Genomic DNA, 6,507 nt, shown 5'->3' on the forward strand with positions numbered 1-6,507 from the left:
CAAGTTTCAGCGCTTGAAGACTTTTCTTCCCAGAAGGGAGTAAGGTTACAAAGGTTTCAAAGTTTCAGTTCTTGAAGATCTTCTGCTGTCAAGATTTTAGAATCTTTACCCAAGTTTCATTGGTTGAAGATATTTTTTCTTCCCAGACAGTTTTCAAGGATGTTTTGCTTCCAAGAAGGGAGCAGCCTTAACCAGGTTTCTTCGTATAACTTGTGTCTGAGGATCTTTTTGTGTCGTTCTTTATTTCGTTTTAATAATAGTGCTTTATCTTCGCGCCAAGTGCTGAAGTTGATCCGTGTAAAGTAATTGACTTGGTGTCGGAAAGCGTCGGAAATTAGTTCCACTAAACAAGCGTCATATATGAGGCGGGGATTTTGTCTGGATGTGAAAGCAAATCTGTGCTTTTTTAACCATATCTGGTCTGCTTTCCTGAAAATTGAATGCTTCTACACCAACTGGAAAAAAATGAAAATGAAAATAGCCAGCCTTGGTGGGTAATACGCCAGTATTGTAAACGCTAGTTCGAGGTTTCGCTTCCCGCACGGGACCAACTTTATCCTAAAGTTTTGTTCCCAGAACGACGGGCTTTCTCCTGTCCTGATCTCCTTCTCTGATCGATTTGGGGACGATAAGACTTCAGCAGTTACAGTTTCCTCTATCAAACCTCGCTCTCCAGTTAGTCTTGAGCAAAATTTTTGCCAATCAGATGTTTGCAGAGGGGAAAAACAGGTGATTTATTCCAAATTACCCCGGATTATTTACATCTCAAGAACCTGTACATCCTCGAATATATATCCCTATTATCCAAACCACTTCCTCCTCCTCCTCCTCCTCCTCCTCCTTTTCCACCTCTTCCTATTCCTCCTCCTAAATTCTTCTTCTCCTCCTCCTATTCCTTCTTCTCATCTTCCTCCTCCTTCAGTATTCTCTCTCCCTTCCACTCTATTGAGAAAGTTGAAAAAAATCCAGGAGGTGGGAAGTAGGTAGGGGTAGTTGGGAAGTTAGGTAGGGGTGGTTGTTGAGAGAGGGGGAAGAGAAATCAAGAATCTATGATTATTCATGAGGCAGAGCCCCATTCCTGTCATGATTCCTGGACTCTTCGGGCACCAGAAAGAGACTGATTCCAGGATTACGGGATTTTTTTTTTAAAGGTTTGATAAAGGGAACTGTAACTGCTAAGGTCTTATTGTACCGAAAGAAAGAATGGATATGAGAAAGCCAGCCGTTCCAAGAACAAACCTTATCCGTTCAGTATAAAATCCGCAACGGGCGGGAATCGAACCCGCAACCTAGCTCTTACAAGGCAGACGCGCTACCCTCCAAGCTTAATAAGCTGGCTTTCCAGGAGACTTTAAACCAAGAGACTTTAAATTCATTATTTTAAGAGGTTTGACAGAGGGAACTGTAACTGCTATGGTCTTATCGTCCCGAAATCGAAGAGAGAAGGAAGACAGGATAGGAAAAAGCCAGCCGTTCCGAGAACGAACATTATCCCATCAGCTTAGTTGGTAGGATAAAATCCGCCCGGGCGGATTTTATCCTACCAACTAAGCTAACTAGGCTGGCAAAAAAGATCTTTTATTTTCACTGCCCTGACGCAAAGACCAGTCCCTATAATATTTGGTTCATCTACTACACCTCAAAGTTTCCATTATTTTCCCTCAAGTCAAACCATTTTTTTTTTATCAAACAATGTAAAACAAATTCAAACAATACCAACTTGGTAAAACTCTCACCCTGCCTCCTCCCCTGATAACGAACGTGTGAAGTGCTGAAGTTCAGTAGAATCATTTCAGCTAAGGTTACACTTCTTGCTGATAGTCAAACTCAGTCCAGCTTTAGTCCAGATTGATTGACCCGAAGAAGAGAGTTGTGATTCTGAGTTGTGGTAATTTTGAGTTGTGACTAGTTCGGAAGAAAATCTCCAATAATAATCACGTCCCCTCTCCTCCCTCTACACTTCTTTTCCCTCCCCTTTCTCGCCTCCCTCCCCCATTTTTCGTCGTCCCTCAATGTAAAGTTTGAAAAAATATACAAATATAGACGACCCATCCATGGATGGATGTATAGGTAGGTATATAATTTACTGAATTATTTATTTCTCTTATAATGAGACGGTTTATTAGTTCTCCTCCTCTTCCTCCTCCTCCTCCTCTTCCACTTCCTCCTTCTTATTCTTCATTTTCTTCGTCCTGATTAGACATTTATTATTTATTATTGCACATTGAATAGTCCATTGAAAAGCACCTCCACCTTTCTTCTTTCTTCTCCTCCTCCTCTTTCTCTTCCTCCTCCACCTCCACTAACTTATTCCTTCTCCTCCTCCATCTCCGTGATTGAATGTTTATTTAGCTCTCATTTCTCTTCCTCCTCCACCTCCACTAACTTATTCCTTCTCCTCCTCCATCTCCGTGATTGAATGTTTATTTAGCTCTCAACACGGTTTCCTTATTTGCAATCTTGTTTCCACTTCACTCCTGCATTGTCCCGGAGATGAATAGATTGTTCAGAGTGGTAGATCGATTGGCGATAGGCTCTCCAAGACTCCAGTGTTGTTGGTTTGTTTGTTCATTGTTCGTTTTTTTTTTTTTTAAGTTAATTGCGGATTAAGGTTATCCCTCATAAATTATGGAGGATCGACGATGACTTCTGTATATCTATAGAGGTAGCTTTTATATAATTTGTAACTACCCAGAGGTTGGTTGAAAAGAAGACGAAGAATTAAGAAGAAGAATAACGAAGAAGGAAGAAGAAAAAGACGCAGCAGAAGGAGACCCCTAATCTAAGTTCTGTAGAGATGGATTTTCTTCCTTCATCTAGGTTCTGGTTCACAAAGAACAAGGAGAGGACGAATAAGAAGGTGGGAAGTAAAAAACACACCCCAGAAACTTTAAGTGGAAAACTATAAATTCATTATTTTCGGAAATATCCCCCTACTCACCGTAAGGTATACATAAGTACAAAGTAGAATCTGTTGGAACAATTTCCTAGCTTTTCCCCGTTTGGAAAGCCTTTTAAGGCTTGTTTATTTACTTCGTCAGGTTTTCCTCTCAGGCCCGTCCACAGCCTAAACGGACAGAAGGTAATCCCGAAAGCGGAGAGAAAAGGAGGATTGGATAGGAGAAAGCCTGCCGTTCCAAGAACGAACCCGATTTGTTCAGGATAAAACCCGACCCGGGCGGGAATCGAACCCACGACCATTCAAGGCAGACGTGCAGTCAAGCTAACTAGGCTGGTACATACTACATATTTCATTTTAGCTAAATTAGGTAGGTAGGTTTTTGCTGACTCGTTTCTCGTATTCGTTTTTCCTTCTTGATGTGGCGGGGGGAAGATCTCTTTTTCGGGCCCTTTTAGGGATCCCAGACCACAAGGCAGACGTGCAGTCAAGCTAACTAGGCTGGTACATACTACATATTATTTCATTTTAGCTAAATTAGGTAGGTAGGTAGGTTTTTGCTTACTCGTTTCTCGTATTCGTTTTTCCTTCTTGATGTGGCGGGGGGAAGATCTCTTTTTCGGGCCCTTTTAGGGATCCCAGACCAGGGGCAAATGGCGCCGCATGGACTCCCCCTGAACACACCCCTGTTTTCTCTTTTAATTGAGCCATAACTTATGCCCCCGGCTGCTGACTTCTGGAGGGAAAATCCTGAAAACTTGGTGGGAAATTTACAATCACTACAAAACCGGTGAGTTTTGTTTCTAAATGTTAGAAAGTTCATTATTTCTGTTCGCTTTTATTGCTTGTATGTTGATGATTTCTTTTCCACGTTTTAATTCGAAAGTAGTTTTATTGCTTTGGAAAGGATTGAGATGGGCTTTCTAGAGGAAAGTAGTATTTATGCCTAGGTACTTTATTTATGTCTAATTTAAGTTTAGTAGGGAAGATAGATAGGTAGGTAATGTTATGGACGAAAGAGTAAGAAATTTATTGATACCCTTTAAAGAAAGATATATTCTTGTTTCTTATTAACTTCTAACATTACTCAATGTTAATCACTTAATAATTAGACCTTTATGATCATGGACACAGGATGGGGAGGAGGAGGAGGAGGAGAATAAGGAGTAGAAGAATCGGACGACGACGAAAAAAAAAGAAAAGGAAGAAGAAGAAGAAGAAGAAGAAGAAGAAGAAGAAGAAGAAGAAACCACCGTCATATAATACTACTCATCTTTTCCCCTCATTTAGAAGGGAAGACATTTGAATAGATACCCCTTCCCTTTACCTATAATGCCCCTTCATATGTCCTATGTGGGAAAAAAAAATCCCCCCACGCGTTTTTTCCCTGAATAGATTTTCTTTCGTTGACGGATTCAAGTGGAAATCCATTATTGTTGTTAATTATTTTCGCTGAGGAAAGTTCATTATTTCTGTTCGCTTTTATTGCTTGTATGTTGATGATTTCTTTTCCACGTTTTAATTCGAAAGTTAGTAGTTTTATTGCTTTGGAAAGGATTGAGATGGGCTTTCTATAGGAAAGTAGTATTTATGCCTACTTTATTTATGTCTAATTTAAGTTTAGTGGGGAAGACGGATAATGTTATGGACCAAAGAGTAAGAAATTTATCGACCTCTTAGTAAGATATATTCTGTGCTAACATTACTACTTGAAGTTAATTAGACTTACTTGGTCATTGTTACAGGAATTTAGAGGAAAGGGGACTACCCAGAACCCCGTTGGCTTCAAAACATTACCCTATGGTATACAATGTATATCTATCGAAACATTGTCTGAGAAAGTTCGGTACGGAAACAACATGGCCAATTCGCCACCATGATTATACCTTACCAACTTTCGTTAGCGGTACAAGAAGAAGAGGAAGAAGAAAAAGAAGAAGGACGAGGAGAAGAGGAAGGAGAGGAGAAAGAAGAAGGAGAAGAAGGAGAAGGAGAAGAAGAAGAAAGAGAAGAAGAAGAAGAAGGAAAAGAAGAAGAAGAACCAGACGACGAAGGAAAAAAAGGATGAAAGGAAGAAGAAGAAAAAGAAGAAGGAGAAGAAGCAGAAGAAGAAGGAAGAGAAGAAGAAGAAGAAGAAGGAGAAAAGAAAGAAAGAAAGAAGAAGAAGAAGAAACCGTCATATAATACTACTCATCTTTTCCCCTCATTTAGGAGGGAAGACATTTGAATAGATACCCCTTCCCTTTACCTATAATGCCCCTTCATATTTCCTATGTGGGGAAAAAAAAATCCCCCCCACGCGTTTTTTCCCTGAATAGATTTTCTTTCGTTGACGGATTCAAGTGGAAATCCATTATTGTTGTTAATTATTTTCGCTGATGAATTGAAAAGGTTCTTTTTTTCCGCAATGACACCTCGACGGAGATAATTTTTTAATGACATTACGCTGGCTGGGCGGGTACAATGAGAAGAGCTTGTCGAAACAGTGCCGGGGTATGGAAAGCTTGAACTAGTGCTGGAGAACGGCGACAACATTGGGACTAAAGACAGAGCACGGGGCGAACGTTATCTTACAGACATATTTTCTACTTTCCTCTCCTGTTACAATGCCCTCTGTCAAACCTCTTTAAGACAGCCTAGTTAGCTTGGCTGGTAGCGCGTCTCCCTTGGAAGAGCTAGGTAGGTCGCATTTTCTATTTCCGTCCGGGGCGAACTTAATTCCCAAACATATAAGGTTCTTTCTCGGAACCGTTGGCTTTCTCCTATCCTGTGTTCCTCTCTTCACTTTCGGAGCGACAAGACCTCCGTTGAGACAGGTTACAGTTCCCTCTATCAAATTTCTTCAACAGCATCTTGAATGCACCAGTTTTCAATGGATCACTTCACACAACGCAACGTTGATCATGGTCGGTATCCGGCCTATGGTGGTTTTCAGATCTCCACAAACTTCTATAACTCATCTTTCTTCGAAGGAATCTAAAGGCTTCGACAGTGAGGTTAAAACCCTTAAATATAATAGTTCGGAGAGAGCGCTTAGATGTTCCATTAGGCCCGAAAAGAACATCTCTATTTCCCTATACTTTGGTCAATTTCGTTTTTATACTTTCCACTCCCCTGTTCCTGCCTGTGAAAGCTTTTCCTATAATATGAGGATCTTAACATTTCCTCTGCTTTCTAATGAATTTATTACTTCGACAGTGAGGTTAAACCCCTAAATACAATAGTTCGGAGAGAGCGCTTAGATGTTCCATTAGGCCCGTAAAGAACAACATCTCTATTTCCCTATACTTTGGTCAATTTCGTTTTTATACTTTCCACACCCCTAGTCCTGCCCGTGAAAGCTTTTCCTATAATATGAGGAGGATCTTAACATTTCCTCTGCTTTCTAATGAATTTATTGACTATTTTCTTTCGTTCCCGGCTTGAAGAAAGGCTATAAAATTTTATGACAGTTCATGTGAAGAAGGAAAATCGAAGAGCTTGTCGAAACAGTGCCGCGGTGTGGAAAGCTTGAACTAGTGCTGGAGAACGGCGACAACATTGGGACTAAAGACAGAGCACGGGGCGAACGTTATCTTACAGACATATTTTCTCCTTTCCTCTCCTGT

The sequence above is a fragment of the Diaphorina citri genome, unplaced genomic scaffold (assembly GCF_000475195.1).
Source record: "Diaphorina citri unplaced genomic scaffold, Diaci psyllid genome assembly version 1.1 scaffold386, whole genome shotgun sequence".
NCBI lineage: Eukaryota > Metazoa > Arthropoda > Insecta > Hemiptera > Psyllidae > Diaphorina > Diaphorina citri.